Source organism: Gastrolobium bilobum, unplaced genomic scaffold (genome assembly GCF_033153095.1).
Source record: "Gastrolobium bilobum isolate Gb01-03AN ecotype WA unplaced genomic scaffold, APGP_CSIRO_Gbil_v1 utg41707, whole genome shotgun sequence".
In the NCBI taxonomy this organism is placed as follows: Eukaryota; Viridiplantae; Streptophyta; class Magnoliopsida; order Fabales; family Fabaceae; genus Gastrolobium; species Gastrolobium bilobum.
This window is the reverse complement of record NW_026899127.1, coordinates 31,655-44,856: the sequence shown is the minus strand read 5'-3', so window position 1 is coordinate 44,856 and position 13,202 is coordinate 31,655. Positions and strand designations below refer to the sequence as shown.

At 35.6% G+C, this 13,202-nt stretch overlaps 1 non-coding gene across 1 annotated transcript; it reads right to left on the bottom strand.

Moving 5' to 3' along the window:
• Positions 1-595: 595 nt before the first annotated feature.
• Positions 596-701, bottom strand: LOC133287514 (small nucleolar RNA R71). The gene has a single exon (XR_009748242.1). It is a non-coding gene; the product is annotated as a small nucleolar RNA R71 (small nucleolar RNA).
• Positions 702-13,202: the final 12,501 nt, after the last annotated feature.

Here is a 13,202-nt window from a genome sequence, read left to right as displayed (position 1 = left end):
TACCTGTTTTAGTTAAAAGGGGTGCATGAGTGCAACTCCACACCCGTTCATATATTCAATTGACCCTGAACCTGAGAGGACATTTAGAGTTAGGAGAAGAGCCCAGATAGCACATAGGCAAATTCCACTTCTAGAAATTGAAGAAATGGAAGATTTAGGAAGTGTAAATGGGAATGATGGGGTAGGAGGACCTGCAAGGATAAGGGAACCACCTGTTATAAATGATAATGATAGGTCCATGATGGACTTCATCATACCTGTGTTGGATGAGTTAGATCCAAGCATAGCCCAACCTGTGAATGGAGTGCCCTTCAAATTAGAACGGTGATGTTCACCATGCTTCAAAACATGGGGCAGTTTCATGGGTTGTTGATGGAAGACCCACACAAGCACCTTAGAAATTTCATAGAAGTGGCCAACACTTTTAGGAATCCTAACATCTCGGATGATGTGTTAAGATTGAAGCTCTTCCCTCATTCACTGGCTGACAAAGCCAAAGAATGGTTGAACTCCCTTCCATCCAACTCTATAACCAATTGGCACACCCTTGCTGAGAAATTCATTATGAAATTTTTCCCCTCTAATAAGATAGTGCAAACTAGAGGTGATATTGCTAACTTCATGCAGAGGGATGGAGAGACACTAGTGGATGTGTGGGAGAGGTACAAGAACCTTCTTAAGCAATGCCCAAATCATGGTTTGCCCTCTTGGGCAGTGTTACAAACCCTGTACAATGGCTTAAATACTCAAAACAGGGCCTTGGCAGATTCTGCTGCTAATGGCATGTTTATGACTATGTCCTTTAACCAAGCCCATGAGTTGTTAGAACAAATGACTCAAAATTATGCCCAATGGCCTGAAGAAAGAAATCAGCCAAGAAGAGTGGCTGGTTTACATGAGATAGACCCTGTAACAGCTCTTTCAGCCAAGTTTGATGCACTGTCCAATTTAGTGAGAACCCAAGGACAAACCATTGAGGCAAGATTATCTCAATCCCAAGTTCCTGCACCTCAAATACCTGTGACCCAACCTCAAGTTAATGCAATAAACACAAAAGAGTGACATGAGTGTTTTAAATGATTGATGGGTAAAAGGCAGTGAAAGGTTGAGAAATTTAGTTGATTAATGCATCTTGTGAATTTTAACAATAAGCATGCGAGATGGTGACTTTACCAACACTGTGAGATATTGAGCCTACACAGCAAAAAAAAAAAAAAAAAAAAATTTTTTTCTTCTCCATGAGGGGTTCACACTGGGGTAGTGAGGCAGAACTTGCTTTGGTGCTTAGTTGAAGAAGTGTAGCGTTGGCTTGAGTTTAAAATGATGAGGGCAATTTGTTGTTTTGTTTAACCATTTTCAAACCAAAAAGCCATCCATAGATCATCATCCATTGAAAACCCATTTTGAGTCTTTGACCTTTTCTTTTCACATACCCACATTTTATCTTATCCCACAATTTATTACACCTCTTAGTTATGATGGAAACAGAAAAAGAAGCAAGATTTTTTGTTATTTTTATTTTTATTTTTTTAATTTTTTTTTTGGTTGTTAAAAAAAATAAAAAAAAATAGAGAAGGAATAGAAAGTAAGAGACTGCTAATAAAATGAAAAGTTTAAAAAAAAAAAAAAAAAAAAGAGAAAAGAGATTTTCAATAAGAGAAAAATAGCAGTCAAAGTAGCAGCCACTGAATTAGTTGATTATGCTTCATAATTGTGTTTCCTTTCCATCATAGCTAAGTTAGCCAATCCCCCACAAATGTTCCACCTTCACCTTAGCCAAGTTACAACCTATTCAAGTCCCTTTGATTAAGTTCAGGTCTGTGTGTCACTTAGAAGACAAGAGCATCTTATCAAGACTATGTCAAAGCTATTCCTAGTGTTGGATTGAGAGAAACAGAACCCTTGAGCATTGAGTGAATAATTCTGTAAGTCAGTGAGGCTGTGAAAAGTTGCCATCTTTATTGCCTTTTGAAAAATATTGCATGCTGTGTTAAGAATTGAATTTTCAGAATCTCTTTTGTCATTATTCAATAGTCAGTGAGGCACTTATGCATTTGGATTTCACACACTGTTTGCTGAGTAGTTTTATGGAATAAAAGGATCATTTAGCTGCCTGGTTTGTGATTGATGAATTGCTGAACTAAATACATGCATCTGTTCACTTCTCTTTATGATAATATGAGTCACTAAAAATTGAAAAAAAAAAAACTGAACATTGAAATGCTGATGAAAATGTTTGAGATTGTTGATTGATTCTGAGTAGCTTTGAATGATGTGATCTGAATGATTGTTAGAGTGGTTAATTTGATAAATTTTGGATCTAACTTCTTGTGTCACTTGAGGACAAGTAACAATTTAAGTTTGGGGGTGTGATAAGTCCATTGTTTGTGACTTAGAACATGTAATTTGATATTAAAATGGGAGTGAAAAGAATATCCTTGTTAATAAAAAAACCCCAAAGATTGCATTGAAGTGAATTTTTCTGATTTTGATATTAATGGGCTGATTTTATATGTTCAGGCCCAATTGGTGTTAATTCTCCATGCAGAAAAAGAGTGAAGAAAAATTGGGCAAATGCTTTGATCAGAAGCCCAAAATAACAAGGCAAATCAGAAAAGAAGATGGGCCAGAGGAATTAAAACCCAATCAGTGGCCCAAAAAGAAAAGAAGAGGAGAGAAAGAAGTCAGCATGAGAAAAAGAAAGAAGTACAGGGAAGTGATGGGCCGGACCTAAAAAGCCCAAAAGGAAAGGAAGAAAGAAAGCCAGATGAAAAGAAATCAAAAGGAAAGGAAGAGACAGAGTCAGAAACGAGAAAGGGCTGCTAGAAAACCCTAGCACACAACCGACCAAAGTTCCTGACCACAAAGCGATTTGCAAAGCCAAACCGTTCTTTGTATTTGGCTTATTTGTCAAGATAAACCCTCAATCACGGTTCATTGAAAGATTAACCAAACCCTAGACATCCTTCCTCATACAGAAAACGTCAAAACAACAACCCCTTGCTGAGTGGATGAGCTGGATACTTTTTGAGAGTGGAGACTGGAGCGATTTGTGGGCGCAAGTTTACGTACGGGGTGAGGGAGCAACAATCCATTTAGTTTGTCTGAGGAGGGAGCTGTTGGGGACCACCGGTGTGTAACGCGCAAGGAGCGCGTGTATATCTGCTGAGCTGGAGAGAAAAATCGCGCAAAGAAGGAAAGGAACCCTATAAAAAGGGAAAGAGGGTGAGTCAAAAGGACGGTCCTTCCCACTCCTGATTTCGGATTTATCATTTTTCTTAGTTTTGTGTTTTCTGAACAATTTTTATTTTCTTTAAATTTCTGTTTTGTAATGAGATTCTTGTTCATTTGATAAACGGGATGCATGTCTTTACAGCACTGAGATTGCAGGTTGTTAGGCCAGTGCTGTAATTTTAGTTTTTAGAATTTTTATTTTGTGATTTTTGTAGTTCTCTGTTTCTGTGTGTAAGCTCCATCCATATGGATAGTGGCTAACTTTTTAGAGGTTGGGTTTAGGTGATACCCAAACCTCAGTGCTTGTCAGATATTTGATTTCCTGGTTTTAATGTTTATATCTCAGTTGTTTAATGCTGTTTCTAATGTTTAAAATTATCTGCATTTTGGCCAAATGACAGATGTTTGGTTAGGATTTAGTTGTTGAGAAACAATTAATTCTGGATTCTGCATTAGACACATGGACTTAGATGAGAAATCATCTAAGGGATCTCAATTCAGAAATGAATGAGTCCTCATGTAATATTGGACCTGAATCTCAAGAGTCCTAATCCCACTTGGCATAGAGATATGGAAGTGGGCAACCTTGGGATAAAACAATTTTTAAGAGATTAAAAATTAACAATACAGCCCTGTTAACTGAGAATCTTAGAATGAGCTTTTTGTTAATCAAATTATTTTTCAAGCACTGTGGGGAAGGAGAACCAGAACTCAGCCCACCTTTTTAAACCTCTTTATCAATCCAGATTTTCCAATTTCCTTTGTTATTTCATATTTCAATCTCTATTCCGTTTTCAAAATTTTTGTCACATCTTTCATTTAAGTTGCTCCATTCTTCATTCTTATTTTATAACTTAGGAAAGTAATTCAGAAAAATTTTAAAAGAAAAGTGAACAGCAGTATTTTAGATCCATTCTAGATTATTCTTACCTTACAATTTTTATTTCTTTTATTTTCAAATATCAACTCAGTTTTAAGCAATTACAACCTTTAGTCATTTCAAAACGCCAACGATCCTTGTGGGAACGATATCTGGGACTTATAACAGCCCTATATTACTTGTTGTCGCGTATACTTGCGCGCATTACTTGCACAACTGTTAGCAAGGCATCACTAACTACCAAACTTCTGTGATTTATGTATGACTAGTTGTAGAATGAGGCTGTGGCATAAAGCATGTAGACCAAACAACATAGAAGTTTCACATTGAAAACACGATTTGGCGGCGGTCAAATGAGCTTATCCATTTGTGTTTTGTGACTCGGTTTTGAATTGGACTTTAAACACGCTGTTGCACAATTGCACGCACAATTGGGTCAACTTGGACGTGCCTTCAAGTACAATCTGCCTCTCGTTTTCCACGTAATGAAGTGCAAGCGTGTTATGTTATTTATGGGCGTTCATAAATCTGTCACATATTATATTTGTTTTCGAGGGATGTTTCCACTTATTTGATTAGATTCATTCTATTTGTGGCGTAGAATATGAAGATTTTTGCCACAGAATCCAAATTATTTTACCTAAAAATCGAACCACAAATCTTTCAACCCCAATGGTCTGTTCATCCACTTACAAATCGTGCCATCCCTTGAGATTACTTTTATATAGACATGGATTTATCCTACCCAATTGAGGCTCAATTAAAAATTTAAATGCATAAAGTCATAAAATAAACTAAAGTTAAGGAATGCTTTGCAATATGTAACTTAAAACAAATAATATTAATATAAATATATTATTATGTTATGTAAAAAGTATTAATTTAAGTTTAGAAGTTTTACACAATTCTCTACTAATGTAAGAAAATTAAGTTTAAAGAATTACGATGCATCAAATTAGGTGAGGTAACCGTAAATGTGATTCAAACTTAATAGAAAAATACATAGAGCCTTAGAACCTATAGCTAGCCCAATTAATTTCTAGCCTAGGGTTGAGTCTTAAACAACCTCTATACTAAGCCTATATATATATATATATATATAGAGAGAGAGAGAGAGCGAGGATAAATTTACACCGGTGTAAGAGTAATAACTCTTACACCCAATCTTAACCGTTGATTTTTGTTTATCAAACGATTGCAATTAATTAGATTATTCTCATTAATTAATTATTAATTATAACCTTTAGATATTCGAAGATCAACGGTTAAGATTGAGTGTAAGAGTTATTTCTCTTACACCAGTTGTAACACCCCAAATGTGGAAATACATATAGGGTGCACCTTCATCATGCATTCAACGCGCGGAAGTCTAAATTTAAACTTTACGAATGCAAATATCAGAGTGCGGAATGGAAACACATAACCATACTTATTCCATATAAAATTAAAAGCGTTAAAACGTCAATACAAAATAAATAACACTAAACATTATTTAATGTAATCCCAAGAAGATTAACTAATCATAAATAAAAACATAATTTATGCCGCATCATAAGCCCAGTCATAATGTGGTTGTGATTCCTCTAGCCATTGTGTACTTAGTGCTTCATCGAAATCATAATGTGGAAAAGCTTCTATTAATAATTTCATAGCCTCAGTCCATAGGCCTCTATCTGTTAGATCCTTTAGTTTCTCTTCTCAGGTAGGTGGAGTTTCTTCTTCTTTACGTACCAGTCTCTTACCCTTTCTTTCCCACATAACTTTCTTATTACTTTCTTTCATCTTTTCCTGAAATGGGTGGTCAAGGGGGGTGAGATTTTGGGGAAAATCTCAGTAAGGTTCACAGCTGGAGCATTCTCCAACTATGACGCTTACTCCTGCAACAGTTTATAATAACAATACAAAATGGAACATTTAACATCATCATATAAAAATATCATGCCATCATCATCATCATCATATTCCTGCCGGCTTTTACGGACTTACGGAGATACCCAGAGTCCTCGTCAGGTTGCAACTGGAGTATCAGTGCACAGGCCAACATTTAATAGCATGGTTTTAAGTTTCAAAAATATCATAATCACATAATGTAAAGCACTATAAACATATTGCAGTCAGACCATAACTTATCATAGTTTCATAATGGTGGCATACATAGAGAGATTACTTCAACAACTGTAAACACTTACTGTACTTGTCGTTCTTTACTTGTATACTTTCAACTTTTGATCTCTTTACTTGCCTGTTTGCTCCCTTGACTCCCTAACATCATCATATCATCTTTTAGTAACTTATATAACATTCAACATTTGTGTTTTATCCATGTAAGGTCTCGGCTTTGCAGGTTTAATTACCTAGAGGAGTTGTTTTGCTTACTTACCCACTTGTGTAGGTTTTAGGACATTATTAGGTCATCATAACACTTAATAGAATTATTAAAGATTTCATTCTAGGCATGTATAGGTTCGGCCACCATAGATAAACATCTAGGAATATAATTTTTAAAACATGCTTTCAATTATATTATTAACTTAACATGGTTAGATCCTTTCAACATTAATCAAATAAAACCTCTTTTAGCTACATACCATTCGGCCTTATTGCCCTAAAATACCTAAGGGATTACTTCTAAAACATGCTTATAACATTATTGATAATTTATCATATTTAAATCCTAGAGCATCATTCAAAACATCATCTTATATATTCGGCCAACTAAGGTTATGATCATGCAAAATTGATTTAGAACCTAGGCTACTAAACATGCTAATCTAACATCATCATTTCATCATCTTTCATATCATTTAAACATCTCTTCATGCTTATAATTATCATACATGGTTCGGCCTTCTAGGGATCATATACTTAGGATATAACTTTCATGCTTTTACATGTCATTCCTAACCAAGAAGGTTCATAGGCTTACCTTTGATGATGATCAACGACTTAAGGAAACACTTCTTGACCTTTGACTACTTTGAATCTTCTTGAATGAACTTCCTTCCTCCTTGAACATACAAGGCCGCAAGCTTAAAGAGAGGAGAAGAGGGATTTTCTTGCTTAGAGATGAAGGGTTCTTTGGTGGAATTGTTAGGAAGAAGGACTAAGATCCAGGCTTGTATTTGATCTTGGAACAATTAGGTATTACTCACCATTTCGAAGCATTCATGGACTTCACAAAATGAACTAAACTCTTTGTTCTTTCCTTTGGTAGTGCCGCGGCTATAGAGGGAAAAAGGAGAGACTAAAGCTTGTTCAAATAGGCAACCTAGAAGCCTTGCCATTACTTGATTGCTGGTAGGTTTCGATCACATTAAATGAGAGTAAGGTGGTGATTTGTTGTCATAGGTTAGATTGCTTAATTTAGGGACAAGAACATGATGTCAATTTCCTTGATTAAGGAAATTTAGTGATTGCTTGATTTAGGGAAAGTGATTGACTACTAATCATCATAATCCTAACTTCCTTGTTTAAAGGAATTTGACTGGCTTGACTTAAGGAAATTCGATTTGCATTTAATGGCTTGAAAATCAAATAAAATCAAATTCATTTCCTACACCTAGGCCGCGGATTTTAAATGCTTGGAAGGAAAAGATTTCCTTTAATTTTGGACCATGATTTATTCCTTAAGATTATGGACCTTTAACTTATTAACCTGACCTAATTTGTGCCTATTTTTCCATGATTTTATGACACTTTAAATTGACTTCTTAAAGCTTGTTTTCTCTAGTAAAACCGTGGGTTTCTTGCTTGTAGGGAAAGAATTCTAATTTAATTCCTAGTCATATAGTACTTCTTTAGGTTTATTATGTCATGGCCTTACTTTGGGCTTTAACTTGATTTGGGTTTCATTTACCTTATTGGACTTTACTTTATCATATAGAGCTTTCTTTGTATCACTTGGACTTGTCCACATTAAATGGAATTAAAACTTCCTTTGTTGGGTTATACTTTGATCCATGAATTCATTGGATCCCTAATGCTTATGTCTTTGGTCCATTGGACCCATACTTCTAATTTACTTAATCATAAACTATTTCATCTGAAATGTCTCGTTTATTAATTATCATAATTCTTCATTAATCATGATACAATATTTAGGGTTGTTATACCAGTGTAAGAAGATCCTGTCATATATATATATATATATATATATGGGCAGGATATTCTTACACTGGTGTAAGAGTTAGAAGTCTTACATTCAATCTTGATCATTGATCTAGTTGTATCCAATGGCTCACATTACTAAAAAATTTGAGCCCTTAGATATAAGTAGGATCAATGAACAAGATTGAGAGTGTAACTTATACTCGTGTAAAATGATCTTGACCCATATATATATATATCCTATAAACAAAATCAATTTTATTAATTGTCGCACATGGAAAATACCTACATGTAGAAACACGTAGCATGTGGTAATACTAAAAATTGCTAAGAGGAATCAATGTTGTACTGTTGGTGGGGAAACGAGCCTAATATGTAACCTTGATAGGGTGCAATGGTCACTATAGGGGTATCAACATTAGCAGAGGTACAAGCCGAGCTATACGATGAAGTCCTAGGTGTAGTGCAAAATAGTAAGAGAATGGTGGAGGGGTTTGTGTGAGTGAAAGGCTACAATGGCTCTGTGATGCAGCAGAGTAACGACATATATCTTGAAGATGCCCTCTGTTAGGTGAGAATAAGGATATTTATAGGCGGAGATGATGCCTTGCTTGAGAGAGAGGGTGAGCCAGGTGAAGAGTCAAAAGTGCTATGCCTTGTTGCGGTAATGTATAACACCTAACATATTCGAAAATATAATATTAAAGGTTTAATTGAGGTTAGAGAGTTTAATTAGTGACAATCCTGAAATTGGGGTGAAAATCACTCGAAGGGCAAAATGGTAATTTGACAATTATTGTAACCCTACAATTTTGAAATTATATAATTAGACTTTATTTGGTGAAAATAATGTTGGATTTGCATTCAGAACGAAATTTAGAGTGGATAAGTAATTTTTTGAAAAATTGATGAATAGTAATTTTTATCGGATGAAATACTGCAACATAATTATACCGAGAAACTCTGAAATGAGATTATTATTCTAGGATTGAATATATGTTGAAAGATGTGTTTAGAATCAAGAAAAATAATTATTGGAATTATTTGGTGAATTTTGGAAGAATAAGGTTTGTGTAAGTATAGGGGTAAAAATGAAATTGTGCAAAAATTGCTCGGATCTTTAAAATAATGTAGTGTGGCATTATTAAACTATAGTTGTGTATTTTGAATTGAGAAAAATATCTAAGTATTGGATTATAATGGAAGATTCAAGAAGGACAATTATATAATTTTGAATTTAAAAATTTTCTAACTTTAACCAAAAAGTCAAAATTGGTGGCTAGGCCTATTTAAGCATAAAACCACCCATTTAGGAGGCGTTTGGTTGAGGAGAAATTTTTTGAATACTAGTAAAATGTAATTGATAGGGAAATGGTAAGAAAGTGAGATAAAGTAAGATAGATAGGAAAATGTAAAAAAAAGTTGTTTGGTGGGAAAAAACTTTACTGGAGAAATTAGGTAACTTTTGTAAAGTCTACGTTTGGCTGTAAGTAATATATAGATGGGAAAATGCGTGCGAGTTTACAAAATTAACCCTCACTTTATACATTTTTGTTTGAAAAGGAAGACACCCGTTACCCGTAAAGTACGTCCATAAACTTTTGTAAAGCTGCTGTGTTGCATTGTGGTACGCCATTCTATACATTCAAGAGGCCATGGCCAACGAGAAGTTATTAGTTTGCTTTTGTTTTTGCTGTTCTCATGCCATTTACGAGCACGGTTTAAAGCTGTCGTTTGTGAAAAATGTGTCATGGCTGTTATCCATATTGTGACTTGTGGGTTTAATTGCTTTTTGGATTCTTAGGTTGCATGGAGGATTCCGAGCAAAGGAAGAAAAGGCTGAAAGAAATGCGCTCGCAGGATGATCAAGCTGAAGTTTCTGGTGGTGTTGAAGGTTCTGGGGTGCCTGGTATTCTCTCAAATCCCCTGATTGAAGCTCCTTCCACTACGCCATTGCAAGGGGTATGATGGTCTTTTACTTCGTATACACAGTGGGAAAATCTTGTGCTTTTCAGAAAATCCACCTTGCAAAAGGGAAAGTTTTGCCGGCGAAATCGGTAGAAAAGCTGGGGAAATTGGTTAGGTAGCAAACACAGATAGGGGCCTAACTCACAAACTTATTTCAACCAAACGCTGCTTTCCCACATTCCCACCAATCATTTATCTATCATTCTCACAAGATTCCTTAAACCAAACACCCCCTTAAGCTTAAAATTTCTTGGCTTTCTTCCTCCTCATTGCTGAACCTCCATTGGTGGTGAGCTTGAGTTTACAACTTCTTAGTTTTTCATCAAAACAAGAAACTTACAACATGAAAAATACTTAGAATCACTTGATGATCAAAAACCCTAAAAGAAATCCTTGAAAAAGTGAGTGGGTGAGGAGATCAAAGAGCTTGAAGGTGGCTGATTTGAGAGGAGAAAATGGCCTTAGATGGTGATTTTGGTTGCTTGGAAGCTTTCATATTACTCTCTGGAAGCCTAGGAACTCATTGGTGGTAAGATTTGCATTTGAGTTCTCTATATTGTCATAAAATTTGGTGTCAATTGGAGTTGTAGAAATTGTCCAGTTTGTGATTGAGTGAGAGATATTTCCGTCCGCGCTTTATTTTATAACATTGGTTCACGTTTTTTAAAAATTCATATCTCTCTTATTTCTTACCCAAATTAGGCTTATGATATATCAAAATGAATTTTGAGATGTATCCTAGAACATATTAAAATATGGTGGAAAACAGATAAGTGGAAAGACTGCAGTTCGAAAAACTGTGAGGGATGTTTGTGTACTAGAAATGCAGTTTTGACAGTTTTCAGGAAGTAACTTACGGCGAGTATAACACCTCACATTTCTAAAACATATATTAATATATTAAATATGGATTAAAGGGAAGGATTAGTGAAAATTCTGAAAATTAGGTCAAAATACAAAGGAAGGGTAAAACGGTAATTAGCCAAACACGTAACCCTAGGAAGGTAAATTTGAGTAGGAGGTCTGGAAATGAGAAAAATTGATGTAGCCAAACGGTCTCAAATGATAAAAACAACTCTGGAAATGGATTCAGAACGAAAAATTGAGTGGTTAGGCAAGTTTCTGAAAATTCGATGAATAATGTTTTTACTGGGTAAAAATATTGCGGTACAGTTGCACCGTAAAGCGTGCTAATTGAATTTTGAGCTCTAGGTTTGGATATAAGTTATAAATGGTATATAGGACTAGGAAATATGACTTCTGAGGAAAATTGATAGAAATTAGTGAGTTTGGGGAAGCGTGCCCACGGCGCGCATAACAGCTTAAAACTGCGATTTCTCCGAACGACCGGAAAACTCCAGATTCATCTGATCAAGGGAAATTAAAGGACAATGGTTAATGTCAAAAATTAGAGTTTCTAAATGTTAAACTTAGAGAAATTGGGATAAAACCCTATGTTCTCCTTTGGAGAATTCTCATTTAAATAGTATGATATAATTACACAATCATAACTATACAATCATAACCTACAGCTAGCTAATTAATTAAGGATATAATTACACAATCATAACCTACAGCTGGCTAATTAATTAAGGATATAATTACAAATCATAACCTACAGCTGGCTAATTAATTAAGGATATAATTACAAATCTGCACAAATAATGCCAAATATTCTGCTCATCAATTCTATTGACATCCCCCCTCAAATTGATGCTGGTGAATCTACAAGCATCAATTTGCTGACGAGGAAATTATGTCGTTGACGTGTCAAAAACTTGGTGAGGATGTCAGCTAGTTGAACAGATGTTGAGACATGAGGTAGAGTGATAATTCTACGGTCATAAGCTTCCCTGATTGAATGACAATCGACCTCTATGTGCTTTGTTCTTTCATGGTATACATGATTTGCTGCAATCTGTATGGCACTTGTATTATCAACATATAACGGAGTTGGTGTTGCTTGTGAATAACCAAGTTCTGAAAGAAGGCCCCGTAACCAAATAATCTCAGAGCATGCTGCAGACATGGACCGATATTCTGCTTCAGTGGAGGATTTAGAGACAAATTCTTGTTTCTTGCATTTCCAGGAGATAGGGGCATCTCCTAAAAACATACACCAGCCAGTAGTAGACTTCCTTGTGTCGGGACATCCAGCCCAATCAGCATCGCTGTATGCTTGAAGTTGTATTGTTGCATTTGTCGGAAAGAAGATACCACGGCTGGGAGTGGCCAACAAATATTTAATGATTCGTTGTACTGCTGTAAGATGCAAGTGTCTAGGATTTTGCATGAATTTGCTGACTGTGTGGACAACAAAAGAGATATCAGGTCTTGTGATGGTGAGGTAGATGAGACTTCCTACCAACTTTCGATATAAAGTTGGGTCTTGTAGAAGGTCACCTTCATCCCGTCTTAACTTTACATTAACTTTCATGGGAGTGTCAACCATAGTTGCAGTGGTGAGACCAGCTAGCTGAATTAGATCTTGAGTATATTTGTGTTGAGTGACAAAGATGCCTTTTTGTTGGAATTGTACTTCTAATCCCAAGAAATAAGTGAGCTGTCCAAGATCTTTCATGTGGAAAGTTGTATGCATCAATTGTTTGATTGTATTGATAGTCTCTTGATCTGAGCCGGTGACGATAATGTCATCCACATAAACAAGGAGAATCACAATTCCTTTGGAGGTCCTTTGTAGAAAAAGAGATGGATCATAGCTACTTTGGATGAAGGAAAAACCAAGTAATGTTGTGCTAAACTTTTCAAACCACACTCTTGGTGCCTGTTTTAATCCATACAAAGAACGTTTTAGCTTACAAACAGTATTAGGTAATAGTGAGGGCATACCCGTAGGAAGTTTGATGTAAACTTCTTCTTTGAGGTCACCATGAAGGAAGGCATTTTTGACATCTAGCTAGTGAATTGGCCAAGATTCAGATGCAGCAATGGCAATAATAGTCCGCACAGTAGTCATCTTGGCCACCGGCGCAAAGGTCTCTTCATAGTCTAG